This window comes from Cherax quadricarinatus, chromosome 79 (assembly GCF_038502225.1).
Source record: "Cherax quadricarinatus isolate ZL_2023a chromosome 79, ASM3850222v1, whole genome shotgun sequence".
In the NCBI taxonomy this organism is placed as follows: Eukaryota; Metazoa; Arthropoda; class Malacostraca; order Decapoda; family Parastacidae; genus Cherax; species Cherax quadricarinatus.
The window spans coordinates 5067222-5094446 of NC_091370.1; positions in this window are offsets into that span (position 1 = coordinate 5067222).

A 27225-nucleotide genomic window follows, 5' to 3' on the forward strand; every position below is an offset into this window, starting at 1 on the left:
TTGTAGTGTCCCTTACGTGTTGGTACATGAAGTTTTCCAGTACCACCTCCATCATCTTAGCCCTCCATGTATCTTGGCCCCCATGTGGCTCCAAGTTCTCCCAATCAATCTTCTTGTGGTTAAAGTCACTCGTGATCAGGAGCTTTGCCCTGCATGCATGAGCTCTTCTGACCACTGCAGCCAGTGTGTCAACCATCGCTCTATTGCTCTCGTCGTACTCTTGCCTTGGCCTCCTGCTGTTTTGTGGTAGGTTATACATCACTGCTATTACCACCTTGGGACCTCCAGAGTGAAGCGTTACCACTATGTAATCACTTTCTTCTCTGCTGTCTCCAGCTCATCAAAATTCCATCGGTTTTTGATCAGCTGTGCCACTCCTCCACCCCCCTGTTCCCTCTGTCTTTCCTCAGGATCTAGTATCCCGTTGGAAAGATGGCATCTATTATGATACCTGTAAGCTTGGTTTCTGTGAGAGCTATGATGTCCAGTTATGCCTCTTTGACTCTTTCGTGCCACTCCTCCCACTTATTTGTTATTCCATCAGCGTTTGTATACCATACCTTCAGTTTCCTTTCCAACACTGTGGCTTGGGGGGCCTGTGAGGGTGGGAGACCTGGTAGCATACTGTGGGATTCTGTAGCTCGATGTTGGGTGGAAGCTGAGGGTATGGATTGAAGTGTGTGTTGGGATGGTGTGATAGGTTGTGGGGTTCTGAGGATAGTTGTGTTTGTGCTTGCCCTTTCTGCTCTGTTCTGCTCTGACTGACCTCTGCTGGTTCCATCCTTGTTTTCTTTCCTAGCTCCTTTCGCTTTTTTTTCCTCTCCCTCAGCTGCTGTTATTCTGTTTGTGTTCTGTCTCTGTCTAGGAACACCCTCTTGTACTCTTCCGAGTATTTCAACCGTGGTTTCTTTTGGAGGACCCTGTTCCGCACTGTTTCCGTCCTGAGAATCAGCTTGATCGGTCGGTTTCTCCCCTTCATATACCCCCCTATTCTCTGAAAATTTGTGTGTGCATGTGTGTGTGTGTGTGTGTGTTTATATATATATATATATATATATATATATATATATATATATATATATATATATATATATATATATTATGCAATAAGATCACAGTAAACAGGTGATTTCGGAATATGCAAAAACAACCACTGTGAAAGAATAGAGAAATTCCAAGCGCTTTCGTGACTACTCACATTATCAAGGATAATGTGAGTAAAAAATTTTAACTTTGCTCCAAAAGGATCTTAAAAAACTTACCTAACCTTATTATAACAAGAACAATTTATTTTAGCCTAACCCAACTAAATATATTTTAAATACGTTTACAATAATTTAGTACTAAACAAACACAATCAAATATATTTTTTTGTTAGGTTCAGAATGATTTTGGCGAAATTATTGCATACACAAATTTTCGCTTGTTCTATATGGCAAGATGAGCGTTGCTATTTAAGCCAAGATGGCAAGTTCTGCCTATTCGGCACGACATATATATATATATATATATATATATATATATATATATATATATATATATATATATATATATATATATATATACAGACATACAGAGACTAGACGGGGATCGAACCTACGATATCTAGCCAGCCTTTCGGGACGTTATGTAAATTTCTCGACGCCTTTGTCCGTTAAGCCACCATGTTATAAACAACAGGGTCCCAGTGAATACACTAGGTCTGCCATTGCTGGTGCCAGCACATTCGTGGTCGAGGATACTACAGGACCAATTTCATTCTCCTCCTCCTGTTTAGAATATGGATCTTCACAACCAGTAAACATATTAATGCATCTACAGAACAAAGTGGTTTTAAGTAAATAACAATACTAGGACTCGCCGGGGACCGAACCTGCGATATTTAACCAGCCTCCCGGGACCCTAGGTAAATACGTATGTCTTGTACCAGTGAAGCTACCCAAGTGTTTCCATACTTGTCTTATTTCTCAACTTTTCAGTATTGTATGTCATCAGTAATACCAGACGAGTTTGCTATATAATTGCAATTTCTTTGTTTCTTCTTGATAGCTCCGAGAAGTTTATTTAAAATGATCTTAAGAAGAATTCCAATTTTGAATATTTTTTTCAGCTTTTAAATTCACATCTTGCATTTCATTTTTTTTTTAACATATCGAGGACTGCAGTTGTGGTATTCCAGAGCCGCATGTGACCTGTGGGATGTATGCGGCTCACGGGCCGCTGGTTATGCATCCCTGATCTAGGCCCTCGCCACCCTTCACCTGATCCAACTGCCTATTTGAGGTCACGCTATTTCTCTATACCCTGATGAAACTCTCCTTGGGGGAAACGTTGCTGCAATGTAGGTTTTTATGTAGTTTCGTGCGTGTTTGTCATCCTTGAAGGGTAACAGGAGAAACAGTGCTATGTAATTATCTAAAAACATTTTTCTTTCTTATTGTCTTCAGTGTTCTTCTCCCTCACTGCTCTGCAACAGTTGATAAATTAGACACATGTGCAACACTTGGGTATCTTTATTGCATATGTGTCTAATTTATCAACTTGTCGGTTCTCTAAACTATATACAATTCTGCAACACTGCTGGGAGAGTGTCATAGTTCAGATGATCACGTCACGGTTCACAATATCACAGTACCTGACACACTAACACACTAATTGTCATGTGGGGGCTCGATAACGTGGATGGGGTAAAAACACTCACGTAGGCTGGTTAGTACGTATAATTATAACGGAAAGTATGGGAAGCGCCATCAGCCGCCCTGCCTCTCTTTGCTCTTTATCTCAGACTGACTCACGAGTGAAGCCTACGGTGAGCGGTGTTTGAAAACATGCTATGGTCAGCAGCAACAGTGAATAACAAGTGATTCACACAGACGGTTGGTAGCGAGTCATACTACTGGTACACTGGTTACTGGTAACTGGTTACTAGGAACTGGTACTACTACTGAGACTAATTAGCTTCCACTAATTTTGACAACTTGAGTTTGGTATATTCCTCAGACCTTCGTTTTTGTGAATTCCATAATATCTGGCTTCTCGTTGCCTGCTCTCTCCTAGAGTTCACTGGCCATACATGCTGGATGGCAAAACGTTTTGATAAAAAAGGCAAAAGTACACTGTATACAGACCAAACATTTATAGAATACATTTCACTCTAAGGTATATTACCTTGATAAGGCTAAGATTAGAGCGAAAAACATCTATAAATGAAAGGTTGCTAAGTATTTAGTAGAAAAAGACATGTACAGTTTAGGACATTTATGATAAATGTCCTAAACTCTTCATTAGTTTCTTTTGCCACATCGTGTCGCTATCACCATAATATTTTACAGTTAAGAACAAGGTGTTTTTTTCTCACCATATTCAATGGCCGTGTCTGCAATTCCTTCAGCATTCATATGTCTGACAGTGAATCTCACTGCCTCATTAGAATACAAACGAAGCCGGTGAGCCTCGGAGCGTGGCATTAAAACTTACTTTCTGCTTCATGTATTCTACTGAGTATCTCTCTCTTGATATATGTGCACTGAGAGCAGTAGTGCATATACATGTGGAGGGATATATGCCTCTCTACGTATATATATGCACATGGAGTTTGTTATAACCTCAAGAGTCCCATTTTTTTTAATAAAAGTGTTCTTGATTGATGAGCAGGTGACATGCAGCCTTAGTGACCCTGTTGTATTGATAGGCTTTAAACGATATGGATCATCACCATATTTTTTTAAGGGGTAGAGGGTGAGCCAGTGGAAGGCCTCGGTCAGATGACCTAAAGCTCCAGCGGTGGGTCATCATATGACTGAGACCCGCTTCAGGACACACTTGTCCTGTTTCCTGAGGAACCTTACCTAACCTAACTGATATATGTCAGTCAGCTACTACTGTTGTTCGAGTGTTTATCGCCTTGGGTTATGATCTATATCAAAATTACGACTTGGGGTTTTGGAATTTGTTGAATATGATATAGCTGAGGTTGGTGCTTGGGGTTGGGAAACAAGAGGAAAGTTTGGGAAGGGGAGTATATGCGGGAGAGTGTAGGGGATCAGGGGCAAGCAGGGAGAGGCATGTGGGCCAGTCTTTGAAGATAAGATAAGATAAGATTTCGTTCGGATTTTTAACCCCGGAGGGTTAGCCACCCAGGATAACCCAAGAAAGTCAGTTCGTCATCGAGGACTAACTTATTTCCATTGGGGTCCTTAATCTTGTCCCCCAGGATGCGACCCACACCAGTCGACTAACACCCAGGTACCTATTTGCTGCTAGGTGAAGAGGACAATAGGTGTAAGGAAACGTGTCGGAATTTCCACCCGCCGGGAATCGAACCCGGGCCCTCCGTGTGTGAAGCGGGAGTTTTAGCCACCAGACCACCGGGCCAACCTGCTACACTCTGTTACATAGCGAAAAACTTAATAAACCTGTGAGCCGATTGGAATAAATGGTATAAAATACCGACACAATGGAAATATAAACACATATGCAGTATAATTGACAACGTTTCGCCCACACAGTGGGCTGTTTGTGACTTGAAACGTTGTCAATAAAGGATCACATTATACTGCATGTGTGTTTATATTTCCACTGTGAGCCGATTGACGTGGGTCGCATCCTGGGGAAGGACTTTAAAGAGGACCCCCAGTGGAAATAATCCATACAGATTAACTATTATGGATTACCTTTGATTATCAACCCTCTGGGGCTACTAATTTAAAGAAAGTTTTCTTGAAGTTGTAGGGATTGTGGCAGCAGGAAAATTATTCGGGGTTGAAGGATGAGGTGTTGCTACAGAGCTTCCTTCTTCCCGACAATCACCATTGAAGCTGAGAATGCAAATGTGATCTCTATATATATATATATATATATATATATATATATATATATATATATATATATATATATATATATATATATATATATATATAACCATGAACGAGTGGTATTAATCAGTAGCAACACTGAGACTAGCCGAGGATTCGAACCCGTCATTTTGGCCCGCCTCATGGTGCGCGAAAATCACACATACGTTCTAGCCCACGGGACCACGCAATCCTACAAGAATGAAGCACCCAGCAGAGCTAGGTGTTTTACCTTGATCCGAGGACATACGGTGGTGTGGGTGCCTCTGAGCTAATTTCATTCTACTCCCCGTTTGGTGTACCACAATCACCACCATCATAAACACCATTAACACAACCACCACCATAAACATCATTTCCACCACCACCATAAACACTATTTCCATTACCACCATAAACACCATATCCACAACCATCACCATAAACACCATTACCACAACCATCACCACCAGCACCATAAACACCATAAACACCATTACCACCATTACCACCACCACCACCACCATAAACACCATTACCACCACCACCACCATAAACACCATTACCACCACCACCACCACCATAAACACCATTACCACCACCACCAACACCATAAACACTATTACTACCACCTCCAGGTATGGCAGCGAGGCCGCTCACAACAGCTGGGATGGTCATGCACAAGTGAAAGTCAGTCATGCAGTGGGATTTGATGCAGTTGTGTGGGAGGTGGTAAAGGCGAGAGGAGTGAGGCAGACCAGACACCAGGCAGGGAGAGTGTGGATGAGGAGGGGGGGGGGGGCAGCCCTCATCAGTGTGCTGAGGAAACAGACGCTACCTTTGCGTTCCTATAATACTCAGTCACACTAGGTGGATTTCAGTGCTTAAATCTTTCAGCATGATCTGGAGGAACTTCAGCAAAGATTTGTAGTACTCCATTAAGATTCTTTAGCCACGGAACCTTCAAAGTTCTGTTCCAGCGGAGATAAAGTTTCCTTTTCTTGGATAAACTGTCCCATATACAAAAGATATTTAATTTATATATAATATATCCATCACTGAGTGGGTCAACAAAAGTTATAGTTATAGGAGAGAGAAGAATAAGGATGGAGGGGAGAGAAATTTTGACTACATTATACATCTTAAATTATGTTCATCAGCACATAAAGCAGATTTATTGTTGCAACAGCAACCTCTCAACGTTATAAAATGCATCATATGAACCATGGCATACGACCAGCATATGGTCATCACGACCATATGCTGGTCGTGACGACCAGCCTGAACGTCAGGAAGCAAATGTGACTGCACACTACTAGGCAACAACACCCGCTATATGTAGGCTGATCATGTTAAGTTAGACAGGACAAAGCTGCGTTACATTACGTTAATTTATCAAGACAGGCCAAGCTGCTGGGCCAGTTATTGATCAAGTTCTACACCATGTTAATTCACGTAGTTGCATGCAAAGTATGACAGTCTACATTGTCTCTCTCTCTCTCTCTCTCTCTCTCACACACACACACACACACACACACACACACACACACACACACACACACACACACACACACATGTGAGTGTGAATGACATAACGGAAGGGATAGATTCAGAAGTGTTACTGTTTGCAGATGATGTGAAGTTAATGAGGTAAATTCGAGTGGATGAGGACCAGGCAGGACTACAAAAGGATCTGGACAGGCTGCAAGCCTGGCCCAGCAACTGCATCCTCGAGTTTAACCCCACCAAGTGCAAAGTCATGAAGATCGGGGAAAGGCAAAGAAGACCGCAGACAGAGTATAGTTTAGGGGGGCAAAGGCTGCAAACCTCACCCAAGGAAAAACATCTTGGGATGAGTATAATACTGAGCACTTCTCCTGAGGTGCACAACGAAATAACTGCTGCAGCATATGGGCTACTAGCAAACCTAAGAATAGCGTTCCGACTCCTCAGTAAGGAATCGTGCAAGACTCTGTATACCGTGTACGTTAGCATCAGCTTGGAACCCACACCTGGTCAATCACGTCAAAAATTAGAAAGTGCAAAGCTTTGCAGCGAGACTAGTCCCGGAGCTAAGGGGCATGTCCTGCGACGAGAGGTTGAGAGAAATCTACCTGACGACACTGGAGGACAGGAGAGAGTGAGGAAATTATAACGACATAAAATATTGAGAGGAATTGATAAGATGTACAAAGACAGGGTGTTCCAAATATGGGACACAGCAACAAGGGGTCACAGCTGGAAGTTGAAGACTCAGATGAGTCACAGGGATGCTAGGAAGTATTTCTTCAGTCGGAGAATTGTCAGGAAGTGGAATAGTGTGGAGAGTGATGTAGTGGAGGCAGGATCCATGCATAGCTTTATGAAGAGGTACGATAAAGCTCATGTAGCAGGGAGAGAGTGGACCTAGTAGCGACCAGTGAAGCGGGTCCAGGAGCTATGACTCGACCCCTGCAACCACAGTTAGGTGAGCAAGCACACGTGTACGTGACGAGTGGCGTTCCTCAAGGATCAGTACTAGGGCCGGTGCTGTTTCTTGTGTCCGTGAATGACATGACGGAAGCGACAGAATCAGTTATCCCTGTTCGCAGATGTGAAACTCATGAGAATACAAGCAGACGAGGACCAGGACTCGCTACATGTGGATCTGAAGAAGCTGTAGGTCTGGTCTGGCAAGTGGCTGTTGGAGTGCGAGTCTGTCGAGAACAGGCATACTTGGGTTGTTTTACTATAATATTGTAGAAATAAAACTGTAAAACTTGCATTTAAGTAGCAGTCACCACCACCTAAACAAGATATACCACTGTTGTAAGTTTGAAGCCGATCAGAAACGGCATTCTTAAAATATCACCTGGAAACCAAAATGAAAAATTATTAATGTGGAACTGACTAAGGGGCACCTGCAGGTGGCAGTGGCACTTACAGGTGTCTGTGGCACCTGCAGGTGGCAGTGGCACCTGCAGGTGGCAGCAGCTCCATGGAAATGACTCTCTCAAGGTGATCAAAAGAGACGGTCTCCACTTATTACACGGAAATTAACTTGTTTAATAAAACTGAAAATTTATAATGTATACACGCCCCTCAAGGGAGGTTCCTTGGCGCTGGTGAGGGGCTCTTGATCTAGGGAATTGGATCTGTGCTGCGGTTCCCTGAATTAAGCCTGAATACCTTCCATCCCCCCCTCCACCCCCAGATACTGTATAATCCCTACTGGTTTAGCGCTTCCTCCTTGATGATAACGTACACAACCCAAATTAAATGAAAATCTTTGTGGAATGCCGATTTTCAATGAAAGTTTGAAGTCAGTAAGAAGAGGCATTCCTGAGACAGATAAAAGTGTTTGAACACAAATAACTCGCACTTTATAAAGCAAAGTTTATAAGTAAGACACATGTGCAACAGTTAGGCATCTTTATTCCGAAACGTTACGCCTACACAGCAGGCTTCTTCAGTCGAGGCAGCAGAAGTAGTGGAAATATAACGACGATATTAGTCTGCCCGACTTTCTTTATATTTAACAAATCAAAATTGTAATTACACATTGTAATTTTTGCAAAGAAATCAAAACATTATTCTTTTATTTTTTTTACTGTACTGCTTCTACTGCCTCTGTAATCGACTGCAGAAGCCTGTGTACGTGAAACGTTCAGGAATAATAGTACCTAATTATCGTACATATGTCTTATTAACTTGTCGATATTGTTTATACCATTATCATGTTCACAAAAGAATCTTAAGAGCCACGTAAGTTCCTTCTAATAACCTGTTAATTTTTCCACTATAATCTACCTTGTCCATAATTATTATGGCATTTGTTTTGTATGCTTTTGTAAACTAAAGTCCAGGATCTTTCCTTATTTCATGGTCTAACTTAATAAATCTCTGAGGATAGTTGTGTTGATGAAAGTCATACCTGGGTTCACCTGCTTGGAAATCAAAGAATTTCCTTGTAAATATTAAGTTGACGCAAATATGGCGGACCTCTTTTCTGCAACATTGCAAGCTGATGATGTGTTGATTGCAATACGGAAGGCCTAGAGCTATCATTCAACTCCCCCCATGGTTGTTTGCCATATTGTCAAGTTGAATTTTGGGATGTGTTTTCTCCTCAATAAGTTATGCAAATGGTTGAGTTTTTTGAATCATATCCTTTACAGCAATATTATATTCCAGGGCCTTTTTATATTCTAGCTATGTTATATATTGCTGTGATTTAACCCTGATATATGAAGGTTATAGTGAGAAAATGTTTTTTGCAATTCAGAAAAGGATAACCAACCTATTTCAACTAAAAATATGTTGGTTCTCCATTACCGTGAAAACGTTCTTGATATATCTTCTCTTCTCAAGAATTTTATTATCAAAATTGTATTTAAAAGTCTCTACTGTCTCACCCAGAAAAGTGGTGTCCACTGCTTTGGTCGAGACACGAGTCTCAGGACACAGAGAATAACTGCCATTGTACCGGAACCTAACAGAGGTAACTTTCGTATTAACCTTGATAATGGACGCCGGCGAGCACAGAATTGATCTAGGTCACAAGACCGAAACGTTTTCTAATATGTCCTTGTGTTTCCTTATGCGTGTCTAAACTTTCTATGAGTTGTTTATACAGTTTGAAGTTTCTCTATATTTTGGATTTAAAATCATGGTTACCCTTACTAATTATGACATTTAAAAAAAGGCATTGATTTATTTTGTTCAAACTCAACGGCAAAATTTATGTGATGAGCTCGACTATTTAATTCAACAAGGAAATGCTTTATATCTATATTCTTAAGTATTAGGCATAAAACATCATTCACATTTAAATATTAATTATTAACTTAAGCACTAAAATATTTTGAGAAATTTTCCCAGTTGGATGTTAACTGATGTGATCTTTAGTTATTCCACTTTAGTTATTCAACAACTTTCTATTAAACTTTAACGAACCATATATGTTGCATTATGTTTTAGCATTTTCTGCACATATACATGACTTTGTTCTACAGAAGGGCCTCGTTTTACAGCATTTCGCTTTACGGCATTTCGCTAATGCAGCGGCTTTCAATTAAGTCCACTCCTCATTTATTCAGACTTCCTATAATAAATATAATCACCACTCACTATAAGCTACGATGAAAGTAATTAAGGTAAGTAATGTGTATACTGTATATGCATTTTTTAAGCCCAACTCTATTGCTCACTTAATATAAGATAGTGTGAACATGTTATCAGGCTTTTATATGCATTTGAAAGTGTAAAAAAAATTATGTTCTACGTTATAGTGAGTTTCGCTTTACAGCATTAACCCAGAACCTAACCTGCCGTATAAGCGGGGCCCTCCTGTAAATAATACTAGTTACACAGAGCTGTGCAACATCACTATACCTGTGTGAACGTGTGTTCTTGCTGCCCTGAGTGGCCACTCGTCTCTGGTCATCGCCTGAGATTCTCTCCTCTGAACAGCCTTTAATGCAACACTTCGGTTAAGCTTTAAATAGTAATTATATATACCTCTCATAGAGATAAATATAGTGCTAACTTCAGCTTGAATTTTTTAATTTATACTGCAAGAACACTTAATTTTTGTTTAATTTTTAGTTAAAATTGGCAATTATTTGTTTACTTATCTCTATTAAGATAAATTATAGGCCTTAAGCACCATATATATCGAGAAATGGAAGTGCCGGTTTTTTCCCTCTTCTCAGGTGACCTGAATAAGAGGAAAACACATCTCCTCGACGGTCTCGTACACTAAAACTCAGCTGGCAACTCCCTTCATTTGATGTGTACTATAAACCCATAAATTCAAATTATTTCATTCACTGGAGAAGACCGCAGAACAGTAATAGGCATAATGCATAACAGTAGACGTTAGACAGGGATGTGTGATGTCACTAATATAGTTGTAAATAAGTTTGTGAGAGAAGTGAATGCTGGGGTGTTAGGAAGAGGTGTGGAATTGGAAGATAAACAGTCTAATGCGGGGTGGGAAGGATGAACTTCGGTTTGAAAATGGAGTACGTTGTGTTTGGTATTTTTTATCAACAGAAATACAGTATGGCTAAGGGGTCTCTTCTTAGCGCAGTTCTGCCCAACTTGTACACTAAGCATCCGAAGATCAACTTTTCACTGGTATTCTTCCTCTCAACATCACTTGGCTTAGATATGTGAACCACATTTTAATTATTACTCCCAGAAGATATAACCTGAACAGAGTGACACTCTTTATTCAGTTTACTTTGGATGTAGGAAAAAATACCATTACTTTCATTGATAATCTTCATTTCAAAGTCCTGATGAATCCCACTAACAAAAACGACTTCATTCACTACTATTCTCACTACGACGTTGTAACCAAGAGTAGTGTCTTACTCTTCACCAAGAGTAGGTCTTACTCTTTACGTGGAGTTTACCTGGAGAGAGTTTCGGGGGTCAACGCCCCCGCGGCCCGGTCTGTGACCAGGCCTCCTGGTGGATCAGCGCCTGAGTATTGTCTTACCCTTCACCAAGAGTAGTCATAATATTTTTCTCACTGGTCTTGCGAATCTGTAGAAGCAATTTCCTCGACGATAAATACAATTACAGATCGGATTCGCTACTCTTAAGTTCACGCTCCACTTTCATCTCTGAGTTCTGGCGTCGTGTTTAAAAGATATTTTCGCTTTTCGTTCTGACTAAAATTTAGACTAACCTTCCTCCCTACTGCTCCGCTGATGAAAACATTGACCCAACAGTGACTGAGTTAATACTGAAGCAGTCTTTTCCTCTAGAACTATCACGTATATTGTAACGTCCCGTTAAAACTGCCGTACCCACTCTACTGCCGTCAATCATGTGCAAAACGGAGATAAAGTTCCTTTATTTAAAATTTCGCGGATCTCTACGTTATGACGTCAACACAAATATTTCCGTAGGATATACAACTTTAATAAAGCTTATGTAAATCACAGAGACCAGTCTGGCCACCTTGTGGACCGGGACAGAGATTACCTCATACCTGGAAACATCAAGTATTGAGAAGCAGCCGATTTACAAACTAGTCCACTTAATGTTCAACAGTGGTCGGCAGCCCCTCGCCACTGTTCATTCAGTGCCACCTGATCCGACAAGACTCTCCGGCATTAACTGTAAACGTATGAGAATCGAACTATGACCAGAGCTCTGGTAAGGAGGGGAAGGAGAAGCCATACCACAGGCGGGGATAGAACCCGCGATCAGAGTCATACGTAGCATTACGATTTCGAGAGTCAGGGGAAGGAAGAATGATGGGTATGGACGGAAATAGGTAAAGGGATGGGGCACAGAAGGGGGATAAGCTGCCCAACCATTTTTTTATTTTTATTTAACAATGGGCATGTGTTGTTTACATTTTGCTTTATCATAAAGTTTATATAAGATGCAAATTTTGTGTGAAGATTCTGTTTTAGACTTTATAAAGTCGCTTTTAGCGCTCAACCTTGTCTAATAAATACTCATTCTGAGTCACGAGTTTCACATTCCATTGTGCGGCACCTAAGTCTTTGCGCATGCCGCGAGCACCAACAGTCTGGCAAACCAGGTCATCAACCAGAAAGTCTGGTCTGAGACCTGACCGCAGGGGCGCTGATATTTATGAACACTAAATAACCTCGAAAAACAATTTACTCGATCAGTTTTACATATTTATTGTACACAAGCTTCTCGCAGCCCGGCCTGAGGCCTTCCTTTCTTCTGAGTTGTTCAACCTGGTTGTTACTGTTAGCAGCCCACTGCTTCACATATTCATCAGAAAATTATTTATCTGGCACTTGGCGGAGGTAGTGATCCAATTTCTTATTGAAATATATATATATATAAATATATATTTATATAATATATATATATATATATATATATATATATATATATATATATATATATATATATATATATATAATATAATCTCCGCAGTTTGTTACTTCATTTACTAACCATACATTAAACGACAGGAGGATAGTTCCACTTGATGCCCTTCATATGTATGATAAAACTGATACAGTATATTGTATAGGTCAGACACCGTCACAGTAATTTTATTGACCTTATCAACACGGAAAACTCTGGGGGTGATGACACAACAGGAATAATGAACTGATCTGGGACCTAAAAAGTGGTCACCGGAGATGATACTGTTTTTGTCCTGTCCTTAAGTCTCGCAGTTTGGTGGTGAGGGAGAAGTAATTGCAGAGAGGCACTTTATATAAGTGTGTTGCCTGTGGTCTGCCTTTCTGAGTCAACATTTGTCTCCAGTTTTAGACTTTACTCTAGTAGATACCGCAATCTTTCAACGTCTTCATTGTAGGTACCGATCTTTGATCCGAGGACACTCGTTGTAGTCGTAAAGTGAAGGCTAATTTCAGCCACCTCCCGTTTGAATACCAGCCTCCACTAGCAATTTATATAGTAACGAAATCACGAAACAAGTGGTGTTGAAACATTTACCAAACTAGTCAGTGTGAACGTTGTTGTGTGTCTTGAGGCGGGAGAATGTGTCGCAGGATCTAATCTCGGCTGGTCGCAGTTTAGTAAATGTTTCAATACCACTTGTTTCGTGGTTTCATTACTATATAAACTGCTTGTAGAAGCTGGTATTCAAATGGGAGGTGGCTGAAATTAGCCTTGAGTTTGCCACTACCACGAGTGTCCTGGGTGCGTGATCTTTGAAGGATCTCTGGTTAAGTGGATAAATAAGGCAATGTGAACGTTGTTCTGTCTCTTGCGGGGGAATGTGTCGCAGGATCTAATCTCGGCTGATCTCAGTTTGGTAAACAAATCAATAAATATATGTGTGTGTGTGTGTGTGTGAAAGAGAGAGAGAGAGAGGAAGCAGAGACAGGTTCCTTCATCCAATACGACTATTATGCGAGGAGGTCCTGACGAACAGGTTACTTACATAAGATGTTAAGTATGATGGTGGTGGTGGTAAGTCGATCCCGGAACTTGTGGCTCACCTGTCTTCTTTACCTGCTGACAAATGGCACTGGATTAACCCTTGACTAAACCGCCGAGTCATGGTTCATTATTCTGGGCCCGACTCATTACTATACTGTCACTCGCTTATGCGATACCTGATGAAAGAGTGCAGGCTCTTTATGCAACTATTTATTTATATGATGTGCTATATTGGTGTGGGTCATTCAGCATAAGCAATGCTGAGTTGTTATTATATTCTTAGGGACATGATAAACCCGTAGGGGCGCCACACCCTGAGAAATTGGGAGAAAATGAGAGTTAATCTAAGGGTAGATCTAAGTTTTTTTTTTCAACAAAAACGCTTCACTAGTATCCTTGAAGGTATTAAAGGTTCGATCCTTAGTCTCCTAATCCTGAGAGAGACGCTGCTGCTCGAGCATTCTCTATGTCAGCTGCTCATTAATTGTTGTAGTGAATAGTTATATTGTCCAGCAGCGACCAGACCCTCTCCCTCTGATCAGTCTCGAGTAGTTTAATCTTTGCGATTTATTATCGTTATACCGATGAATAGATACCCAAGATTAGGACTAGGTAATTGTGTTTGTAATGCTAATCGCCAGTTATAGTACAAATAATTACAGTAATCCGGCTTGATAGTGTTTTGTGCAGTGTGAGGTGGAAGGCGTGTTTCACGTCAGTGTTTCGTGTGTGGAGCTGCTGGAATGGACAGCCGGGTGCTTCACTCGACACCTAGGAGTGTGGTTCATGGTCACACTGTTCCACCTGGAAGTTGTCCCACAGGTGGAGTTCATTCAAGCCAGGGTAGTCATCCCTCTGGTGTGGGTGGTGGCGGCCAGGAGTTAAATTACAGTCATCCTCTTGGTGTTGACAATCTCGACGAGGATTGCCATGGCAGGCATTCCTCTGGTATGGGTGAGGACGGTGAGCAGTATTATGGCAGGCATTCCCCTGGTGTGGGTGAGGACGGTGGGTATTATCATGGCAGTCATCACTCTGGTGTAGTTGTTGGTAGCTCGGGACTGCATGACAGTAATATCACTGGTAAAAATGATGGTGGCTTTAAGATGGCAGCAGATGCAACATGTCCGCCACTATTTTGGCTTCTACAGGTGTTGGGCCTCCACCCGGTACACAGAAGAGCCGACGGCACCTACCAGGTCGTTTATTCCAGGTTCCTGCCTGCAGTTCTAGCCTCTGCATATTTAATCGCCACAGCTCATGTCTATGTTGCAAAATTCAACATTAAAATCTTTCAGTTTAGGATAGCGTTTTATCACTGCTTTTTAGCTGTAATATATTTAATAATTCTCTATATCCTGGTGTTCCTAAAGAGGAACTCTCTGTGTAACTTTCTCAACTATGCCAGTTCATCGTGCAAACTCCTTCCTCGGAGAGTGACTGCCATCAAGTTCCTTCTCCCATTCATTTACATTATTTTCTTCTGCGTACAAGAAACTGTTAGCCGGAAATTCGACTTAGCTCTGACAGGACTGACTACCCTCTTCTGGATCGTCCAGATCACTGATATCAAGTTGTTTGTGTACCTACACTTACTAACTCACATCTACGACGACAGTTTAAGGAAGATGCTGAAGCTGGAGTTAGAGAGGACACAGGCAGCAGCATCGTACTTAGCGCTGGCTTCTAGACTCTCCCTCGTTACTCAGTACTTCAACCAGGTAACTACACACGACGTAATAATGTAGTGTTGTACTCATCTATAACGTCGTATATTGACTGCAATGTTATATACCGTATTTTCCGGCATATAAGGCGCACGAGCAAAGACGTATGAGAGAGTGTTACGAAGCAGTTGTAACGTAACGTTAGTAAACTGTTAAAGCGTAACCCTAACCTCGAGCATATAAGGCGCGGACTGTTTTTCCAAGATATTTTATGGGAATAAAAGTACTCCTTATATGCCGGAAAATACGGTACTCCAACTGCCGTTTAAGGGCTCTTGATCCAGGATCAAGAGCCCTTGAATCAAATCTGATTAACTCTAGTTTCCCAGATTCTTTATGATCCCTGTGTGTTTAGCGCTTCTTCGTGAATATAATTATTATATCTCTAAATCAATTTTTAACGTATAAAGTGATTTCCGTTTTCTATATAGTTCATTTTGCAAGATCAGAGCTGTTATCCTTCCTCAGCCCCCAGGATGCTACCTACGACAGCAGGGGCTGGTACCTACTGTTAAGTGAACTGGAGCAACGGGTATGGGCATTAGGGAATTCCAATCTCAGGATAACTGGCAGGAGAGATGCCATGAATTGTTTCTTCCTGTCTTCTAGGCTTTTTCTCTCTTCTTTGCCCTGCGCTGTGTCATCTTCCTCAGCAACAACGCAGCCACCTTCTACTACGTCTCCTTCAGCATGGGCGCCTCCCTCTCCTACATATGCAAGAACTTCATTGAGTTCCTACACGTCTACCTCCTCTGCTCCAAGGCCGACGAGGTGGCGGCCAAGGTGTGTTCTCACATACTGTTACCGAATTGGTCATATTGATCCTGTGGAGCGGGAGGGATAGGTTCAAGTAGGACCGAAAGGGATAGGTTCAAGTAGGACCGAAAGGGATAGGTTCAAGTAGGACCGAAAGGGATAGGTTCAAGTAGGACCGAAAGGGATAGGTTCAAGTAGGACCGAAAGGGATAGGTTCAAGTAGGACCGAAAGGGATAGGTTCAAGTAGGACCGAAAGGGATAGGTTCAAGTAGGACCGAAAGGGATTGGTTCAAGTAGGACCGAAAGGGATAGGTTCAAGTAGGACCGAAAGGGATAGGTTCAAGTAGGACCGAAACGTCGCCATAAGCTTCCCTCTCCTATATGCGGGTTATTTATTGTTCTTGTCACAGTATTGTGCCTTATTGTTTGTATCCAAGGAAGGGGAAGGTAGTAATAATTAACTTGGGTTATCTGTAGTTTCTTCTTATGTTACGTATAAAGGAATTATTGTAAATAATCTCCATGGTATTCTTGTTTTAAACTCACCTAAGCATCGGTTTAATTATTTACTCTAATTCCCTTCAGATAAAAAGCTTGTCTATTTTTAACTTTTATTCGTTACTTGTATATCAGAATACTGTCTTGTAGGGAATTCCAGTAGATTCTCAGTACATCGAAGTTGGTTGTAAAGAAAATCCTCTTATTTGAAAGAAAATCTTCTTGAAAGAAAATCTTATTTGAAAGAAAATCCTCTTATTTGAAAGAAAATCCCTTTCTTCCTTGAAAATCCTCTTGTTTGGAAGAGTCAGTCCTTTCCTCCCTGACAATAACACAGGTCTTCTGAACTGCTGTATCAAGGTTGTTCATACAACTGAGTGAGCCTCTAGTGTGACGGTATACAACTGAGTGAGTCTCTAGTGTGACGGTATACAACTGAGTCTCTAGTGTGACGGTATACAACTGAGCGAGCCTCTAGTGTGACGTCATACAACTGAGTGAGTCTCTAGTGTGAGGGTATACAACTGAGTCTCTAGTGTGACGGTATACAACTGAGTGAACCTCTAGTGTGACGGTATACAACTGAGTGAGCCTCTAGTGTGACGGTATACAACTGAGTGAACCTCTAGTGTGACGATATACAACTGAGTGAGCCTCTAGTGTGACGGTATACAACTGAGCGAGCCTCTAGTGTGACGGTATACAACTGAGCCTCTACTGTGACAGTATACAACTCAGTGAGCCTCTAGTGTGACGGTATACATCTCAGTGAGCCTCTAGTGTGACGGTATATAACTGAGTCTCTAGTGTGACGGTATACAACCGAGCCTCTAGTGTGACGGTATACAACTGAGTGAGCCTCTAGTGTTACAGTATACAACTGAGTGAGCCTCTAGTGCTACAGTGTACAACTGAGTGAGCCTCTAGTGTGACGGTATACAACTGAGTGAGCCTCTAGTGTGACAGTATACAACTGAGTGAGCCTCTAGTGTGACGGTATACAACTGAGTGAGCCTCTAGTGTTACAGTATACAACTGAGTGAGCCTCTAGTGCTACAGTGTACAACTGAGTGAGCCTCTAGTGTGACGGTATACAACTAAGTGAGCCTCTAGTGTGACAGTATACAACTGAGTGAGCCTCTAGTGTGACAGTATACAACTGAGCCTCTAGTGTGACGGTATACAACTGAGTGAGCCTCTAGTGTGACGGTATACAACTGAGTGAGCCTCTAGTGTGACGGTATACAACTGAGTGAGCCTCTAGTGTGACGGTATACAACTGAGTGAGCCTCTAGTGTGACGGTATACAACTGAGTGAGCCTCTAGTGTGACGGTATACAACTGAGTGAGCCTCTAGTGTGACAGTATACAACTGAGTGAGCCTCTGGTGTGACAGTATACAACTGAGTGAGCCTCTAGTGTGACGGTATACAACTGAGTGAGGCTCTAGTGTGACAGTATACAACTGAGTGAGCCTCTAGTGTGACGGTATACAACTGAGTGAGGCTCTAGTGTGACGGTATACAACTGAGTGAGGCTCTAGTGTGACAGTATACAACTGAGTGAGGCTCTAGTGTGACGATATACAACTGAGTGAGGCTCTAGTGTGACAGTATACAACTGAGTGAGCCTCTAGTGTGACGGTATACAACTGAGTGAGCCTCTAGTGTGACGGTATACAACTGAGTGAGCCTCTAGTGTGACGGTATACAACTGAGTGAGGCTCTAGTGTGACGGTATACAACTGAGTGAGGCTCTAGTGTGACGGTATACAACTGAGTGAGGCTCTAGTGTGACGATATACAACTGAGTGAGGCTCTAGTGTGACGGTATACAACTGAGTGAGGCTCTAGTGTGACAGTATACAACTGAGTGAGCCTCTAGTGTGACGGTATACAACTGAGTGAGCCTCTAGTGTGACGGTATACAACTGAGTGAGCCTCTAGTGTGACGGTATACAACTGAGTGAGGCTCTAGTGTGACGGTATACAACTGAGTGAGGCTCTAGTGTGACGGTATACAACTGAGCCTCTAGTGTGACGGTATACAACTGAGTGAGCCTCTAGTGTGACAGTATACAACTGAGTGAGCCTCTAGTGTGACGGTATACAACTGAGTGAGCCTCTAGTGTGACAGTATACAACGGAGTGAGCCTCTAGTGTGACGGTATACAACTGAGTGAGTCTATAGTGTGACAGTATACAACTGAGTGAGCCTCTAGTGTGACGGTATACAACTGAGTGAGGCTCTAGTGTGACGGTATACACCTGAGTGAGCCTCTAGTGTGACGGTATACACCTGAGTGAGCCTCTAGTGTGACGGTATACACCTGAGTGAGCCTCTAGTGTGACGGTATACACCTGAGTGAGCCTCTAGTGTGACGGTATACAACTGAGTGAGCCTCTAGTGAGACGGTATACAACTGAGCGAGGCTCTAGTGTGACGGTATACAACTGAGTGAGCCTCTAGTGTGACGGTATACAACTGAGTGAGGCTCTAGTGTGACGGTATACAACTGAGTGAGGCTCTAGTGTGACAGTATACAACTGAGTGAGCCTCTAGTGTGACGGTATACAACTGAGTGAGCCTCTAGTGTGACGGTATACAACTGAGTGAGCCTCTAGTGTGACAGTATACAACTGAGCCTCTAGTGTGACGGTATACATCTCAGTGAGCCTGTAGTGTGACGGTAGAGCTTCCAATAAGATCATAATACACAGACAACAAGACAGTTAACCAGCTGCTGCTCTTGTTTACTACGGTCACTTTACTGAGGCGAGGAAAATAAATTTACTATGAAGAATTAGACACGTGTGCAACATCTGGGTATCTTTATTGTAGACGTTTCGCTAACCAGTGGCTTTATCAGTACAATTCCAGGGCATTATGGGGAAACGTAGCCAATAAAAGATAGTATTATACTGCATTTGACTGTTTTTCTATAACCAACCCTGAGAAAGGTTCACCAGTTGCTGGTACAGGAAACAATGAAGCAGACTTAATAGGATGTATTGCTTTGTTTATTGTTTGAGAAATGGCACACGTCCTAGCATGTCAGTTTTAGTTAATAGAAATTATTTTTTTTTGTAGTGTTCTTTTCAATCCTAGATGGTCACCCATGGAACTACTGTGCCCAACTATCATAACCTGAAGTCTCAGGTCTGATGAGTTATATGCATATGCTAGACAGTTAGATACCTTGATTGTTGAAACGTTCCGCCTACACAGTAGGCTTCTTTAGTCTAGTACAGACGCTGCACGTGTAGTAGTGAAATGAAGATGATGTAATCAGTCCATCTGCTTTGGAAAAAATAGTATGTGAGGTGGTCAGTCCCTCAGCCTGGAGAGTTGAGCTCCGTGGTCTGGAACGATATGAAGCTGAAACATGAGAATAGAGCCTTAAATACTCTTGAAGGTGAGGTGGAAGATCTCGAAGACTTTGTAGAGGGATACAACTGCTGCCTCTGTATTTGACTGAAGAAGCCTACCGTGTAGGCGAAACGTTTCAACAATAAAGATACCTAACTGTTGCACATGTGTCTTAATTATGAACTTGTCGGTATTTTATATAATTTTCAACGCAAGTCTCAGTTGTAATAAAAGCACTAAGACATATTTTACCTTCCATTCCCGATTTTCTTTGACACCGTGATGAGGACTGTACAAGCAACGCAAGCCTACAAACCAGGGAACGGGCGGGAATTGAACTCACGGCAAGTGAATCCTAAAACATTGTTAAAACATTGTTTACAGGCGTGTTATTACGACTTCGCGAGTCAGGCCTGGTCACAGACCGGGCCGCGGGGGCGTTGACCCCCGAAACTCTCTCCAGGTAAACTCCAGGTAAACACAAGCGTGTTGTTTTCCGCGGCTCATTTACTCCACTGGAAACAGCCTCTGGATCGCCGAGAGAGATCAAATGTGATAGCTCAGAGGAGTGCAGCAAGGCAGTGTACAGTACGTATCCAAGATAGCGTCAGATAGCGGCTCTGTCTGTTAGACAACTACTCTAACACTACTCTGAAATGCGTCCAATACTGCCTTTGTAATTTCACTGATAAACTTCAAGAAGATTGAGGTCTTGTAATTTGTCACCGCAATCTCTTACTCTTATTAATTTTATGTCATCAGTAAACAGTGACACTTAATACCCTCTGGTAGGTCGAGTGTGTGTGTGTGTGTGTGTGTGTTCTGTTGTACAAGTCTGTGGGCAAATTTTCCTATAAAAATATCTCTAAAATTATTGAAACAATTCTGATATAATTTAACGAGATGAGTACTAGATATTAGATTCAGATTTTGCCGTCGAAGGACGTAGTTTATTGTGTAAGAGAACATCTGGATTTACATCTACAAATTTTCCTTATCTGTTGCAAGCAAATTTAGGATATATGCTTCATATATTTGGAATTTTTTTTTCATCATATATAGATAAATAAACTATGTCTATACCTTTATAATTGGACAATGGAACACGGTGTTCAAGAAGGTATACCTGGAAGGTATTCCAGGGGTCAACGCCCCCGCGGCCCGGTCCATGACCAGGCCAGTACTTTACATTTAGTTTGATCGTCATATGTTTGTATACCAAGTTGCTAGGAACACTACAGGCAGAAGTATGGACGGGAGATGCAAACCTTCCCTCTTTCCTTTTGTTTATTTATTTACAGTCGTTTATTAAGACTTAATCTGAGTTCCATACAGGCAGTATACAGTATACAGTGTCCTGTAGCTCGATCGCTAGCGTACTCAGCCATACCGGGGATCGATCCCCCGGCATAGCTGGAAAACATTAGGACGTGTTTCCATAAGAGACCTGCTGTCCATGTTCACCTAGCAGTAAAATAGGTACCTGGGTGTTAGTCGACTGGTGTGGGTCGCATCCTAGGGACAAAATTTACCTAATTTGCCCGAAATGCTCAGCATAACAAGGGTCTTTCTATATAGTAGTATGTCATTGATATCAGCTAGGATTGTATACCTTGTACATGTACTTGTAGAAATAAAGATTATGATTATTATTATTATTATAATCATCATGATGATAATCACACAAAGACTCGATCTAGTTTGGTTGTTTTAACTACAGAAACATTGTGTTTGTGCAGCATGTTAGCCTGGAGGAAGCTGTGTGGAGGGCGTGTAGGCACCCAGGACGCCCACACCAGGAGAGGGAGACATTGGCCGCCCTCGCCACTCACCTCCACGCCCATCCGTCCAACATCATAGTTGGAGGCGTGGACGTGCTAGGACGGAGACTGATGACGAAGCTGGTGGGCGTGATGGTCACCTACATGATGCTACTACATCAGTACACGCCCACTGCCGCCAGAACCTCCGCCGCCCACACTCCCACGTCATCTCCCACAGACGAACAAACATTTCAAAACATTTCTCTCTAAATCTTGTACATAAAACCAGACTTTAAAACCATTAAATTCTGATGGTTTAAAAACCTCTTCTCTATATGTCTCCTCTTAAACAAAGCTATAACAGTGTATACACAGAGAGGTGTATGTCTGCTTGTATACACAGAGAGGTGTATGTCTGCTTGTATACACAGAGAGGTGTATGTCTGCTTGTATACACAGAGGTGTATGTCTGCTTGTATACACAGAGAGGTGTATGTCTGCTTGTATACACAGAGAGGTGTATGTCTGCTTGTATACACAGAGAGGTGTATGTCTGCTTGTATACACAGAGGTGTATGTCTGCTTGTATACACAGAGGTGTATGTCTGCTTGTATACACAGAGAGGTGTATGTCTGCTTGTATACACAGAGAGGTGTATGTCTGCTTGTATACACAGAGAGGTGTATGTCTGCTTGTATACACAGAGAGGTGTATGTCTGCTTGTATACACAGAGAGGTGTATGTCTGCTTGTATACACAGAGGTGTATGTCTGCTTGTATACACAGAGAGGTGTATGTCTTGTATACACAGAGAGGTGTATGTCTGCTTGTATACACAGAGAGGTGTATGTCTGCTTGTATACACAGAGAGGTGTATGTCTGCTTGTATACACAGAGGTGTATGTCTGCTTGTATACACAGAGAGGTGTATGTCTGCTTGTATACACAGAGGTGTATGTCTGCTTGTATACACAGAGAGGTGTATGTCTGCTTGTATACAGAGAAAGGTGTATGTCTGCTTGTATACACAGAGAGGTGTATGTCTTGTATACACAGAGGTGTATGTCTGCTTGTATACACAGAAAGGTGTATGCTTGCATACACAGAGAGGTGTATGTCTGCTTGTATACACAGAAAGGTGTATGTCTGCTTGTATACACAGAGGTGTATGTCTGCTTGTATACACAGAAAGGTGTATGTCTGCTTGTATACACAGAGAGGTGTATGTCTGCTTGTATACACACAGAGGTGTATGTCTGCTTGTATACACAGAAAGGTGTATGCTTGCATACACAGAGAGGTGTATGTCTGCTTGTATACACAGAAAGGTGTATGTCTGCTTGTATACACAGAGGTGTATGTCTGCTTGTATACACAGAAAGGTGTATGTCTGCTTGTATACACAGAGAGGTGTATGTCTGCTTGTATACACAGAGAGGTGTATGTCTGCTTGTATACACAGAGAGGTGTATGTCTGCTTGTATACACAGAGAGGTGTATGTCTGCTTGCATACACAGAGGTGTATGTCTGCTTGTATACACAGAGAGGTGTATGTCTGCTTGTATACACAGAGAGGTGTATGTCTGCTTGTATATACAGAAAGGTGTATGTCTGCTTGTATACACAGAGAGGTGTATGTCTGCTTGTATACACAGAGAGGTGTATGTCTGCTTGCATACACAGAGAGGTGTATGTCTGCTTGTATACATCCGCTGAGAATTTGATTGAATACTTATTGCAGGAATTAATGTATTCTTGACTGGTGGTGAACAGGTGACATACAACCTTAATGACCCTCTTGTAGTCGATAGGCTTCAAACCCCATCTACTAACCCGTGCTTTGTATTATACATTGCCTGTTGTTTAGTGGGATAACATATAGTGATGTATGTTTTTGTATTATACAGTGCATGCTGTATAATGTATTATGTACTACCTGAAGAGGTTTCGGGGGTCAACGCCCCCGCGGCTCGGTCTGTGACCAGGCCTTATCTGTATTATCCTGAATTAGTGTCTTATGTGTAGTGGGGAATTATTGTATATGCTTCATAGTGGTGTATTATACAATGCTGTATAACGGTGTATTATACAGTGTTGTAGAGTCGTATACAAATGCTGTATTGACATTGTTTGGTGTATATCAAACATTGTCAATTTTATGGTGTTATATACAGCATTTTCTGTATGATGATATACAGTGGCTGTTGTGTGTGATGTATTATACAGTGTGTGTGAAGCATGGTGTATTATACAGTGTCTTTTGTATGGGGATGTATAATACAGTGTCTGCTATATGGGGATGTATAATACAGTGTCTGTTGTATGAGGATGTATAATCCAATGTCTGTTGTATGGGGATGTATAATCCAGTGTCTGTATCATAGTAGTGCATTATACAGTGTCTTCTGTTAAGTGATGGGATTTTGTATTATACAGCGGGTCAGCTTTTCTGTGTTGTATTATACATTAAGCCTGCTAGACCAGGTCGCTGATAGTGTTGTATTTGTTGTTCTGTAAGATCTTTGCAACTCAGTAGGAAAATGTTCATCATTATAATTAATTTTTAAAGGGGTGGTAAGCCAGAGGAAGGTCTCGGTCACATGACCAAAAGCTCCAGCTGCGAGTCGTCTAATGACTAAACCTGCGTCAAGAAACACTTGTCCTGTTTCCTGACGAATCTTACTTACGTTACCACAGGAGTCGACTACTACCCAAGTACCTACTTACCTATTTGAAGAAAAGCAGCAGGGATCGAACCCCGGCAACTCGGATGTAAACTGAAGGCTCTACCACTTGAGCCACTCAATCCAGTTTGAGTATAAAACGTTGATGTTACCATAAACATTAGATCAGATATTTTTTAAATTATTAGCAGTATTACAGATGTTTTTAATTTGATAACTTTCTCTTGTTGTGTTGTATTGCAGTTACTCTGTTTGGTAAGTGTTGATAAATGTTGTAACACTGATGATGGAGTCTAACTTCCCGAAACATTTGCACAATAAATGAAGTTCTTTGGATTGGATTTTTAAACGATGATCTTCACCACAGCTTTGGTATTTCTATTATATATATATATATATATATATATATATATATATATATATATATATATATATATATATATATATATATATATATATATTCATGACCTTTGATACATTGTGCCATTGTATTCATGTTTGTTTTTTCTGTAAATGTATTCTGTTTATTAATAAATGTTCACATAGAATATAAAATATATAGGGGATGGTAGAAGAAAATATTCAAACAGCTCCGGGAAGAACCTTGAGTTTTCCCTGAGGTACGTTTATTGTCTTCTCTGAGGATGAGGGTCCCCAGTCCAGCCATAGCGGTGGTACTTCCCTATATATATATATATATATATATATATATATATATATATATATATATATATATATATATATATATATATATATATATATATATATTATACATGTCGTGACGAATAGGTAAAACTTGCGATTTTGGCTTAAATAGCCGAATAAGGCGAGCGAAAATTTGTGTATGCAATAATTTCGCAAAAATCATTCTAAACCTAACGAAAAATATATTTAATTGTGTTTGTTTATTATTAAATCATTGTAAACTTATCTAAAATACATTTAGTGGGATTAGGCTAATTTAAATTGTGCTTGTTATAATAAGGTCAGGTAAGTTTTCTAAGGTTCTTTTTGTACAAAATTATTAATTTTTATATTAACATAAATGAAAAAAAATATATCTTTAAACGTATAAGAGAATTTTTTTAGAAAGGAATTAATTCTAAATGAGTTCTTGTTAGTTGATCAGTTTTACCTATTCGGCAAAACACACACACACACACACACACACACACACACACACACACACACACACACACACACACACACACACACACACATACACACACACACACACACACACACATATATATATATATATATATATATATATATATATATATATATATATATATTAATGAAATTTAGAACGAAAAGTCTTCACAGTGAACGTTAAACTCGTATGGGTGATACAGCTCCTGAGAAATGGTAGATAATCAGGGTAGATACGAATATGGGAAAGGTTGCTGCAATTCCTTGGATCAGGAGCCCCTTATCAGCCTTAAGGCACCTCTTTGGAAAAGACAATTTGAGTATTACAGTTTCCATAATAAAATAGTGAAAACAAGAAGTATGTGTTGTAAATGTGGGAAGACTGGCAGGTAGGTGATCTAAGTCACATGGTTTTGTGTACATATTGTAGGAACTAACCAGAGTGAGGAGAAATGTGAATGGAACTCAGAACGCCTTAGTGAGAATCAGATTAATATTCAGTGTGCCTGAGTGGCAATCAGAGTAACAGGGTAGGTAGGACTGTGTGTGTGTGTGTGTGTGTGTGTGTGTGTGGGAGTGGGACACAGTGAGAGTAGGTGAGTGGGCAAACTGGACTTCAGAGTCACTTCCATCTCACCTGGGCAGGTCACGAGCCTGTGTTAATTACAGGTGTCCAACTCTTGTGCCCTATTACCTGAGGCTGTCTTACCTGCCTCTATCATGCCATATATATATATATATATATATATATATATATATATATATATATATATATATATATATATATATATATATATATGGCATGAAACATATAAGTGAACAGTATTTAGATAAGGCTAAAGAGGTCTTTGTGGCATTTATGGATTTGGAAAAGGCGTATGACAGGGTGGATAGGGGGGCAATGTGGCAGATGTTGCAAGTGTATGGTGTAGGAGGTAGGTTACTGAAAGCAGTGAAGAGTTTTTACGAGGATAGTGAGGCTCAAGTTAGAGTATGTAGGAAAGAGGGAAATTATTTCCCAGTAAAAGTAGGCCTTAGACAAGGATGTGTGATGTCACCGTGGTTGTTTAATATATTTATAGATGGGGTTGTAAGAGAAGTAAATGGGAGGGTCTTGACAAGAGGCGTGGAGTTAAAAGATAAAGAATCACACACAAAGTGGGAGTTGTCACAGCTGCTCTTTGCTGATGACACTGTGCTCTTGGGAGATTCTGAAGAGAAGTTGCAGAGATTGGTGGATGAATTTGGTAGGGTGTGCAAAAGAAGAAAATTAAAGGTGAATACAGGAAAGAGTAAGGTTATGAGGATAACAAAAAGATTAGGTGATGAAAGATTGAATATCAGATTGGAGGGAGAGAGTATGGAGGAGGTGAATGTATTCAGATATTTGGGAGTGGACGTGTCAGCGGATGGGTCTATGAAAGATGAAGTGAATCATAGAATTGATGAGGGAAAAAGAGTGAGTGGTGCACTTAGGAGTCTGTGGAGACAAAGAACTTTGTCCTTGGAGGCAAAGAGGGGAATGTATGAGAGTATAGTTTTA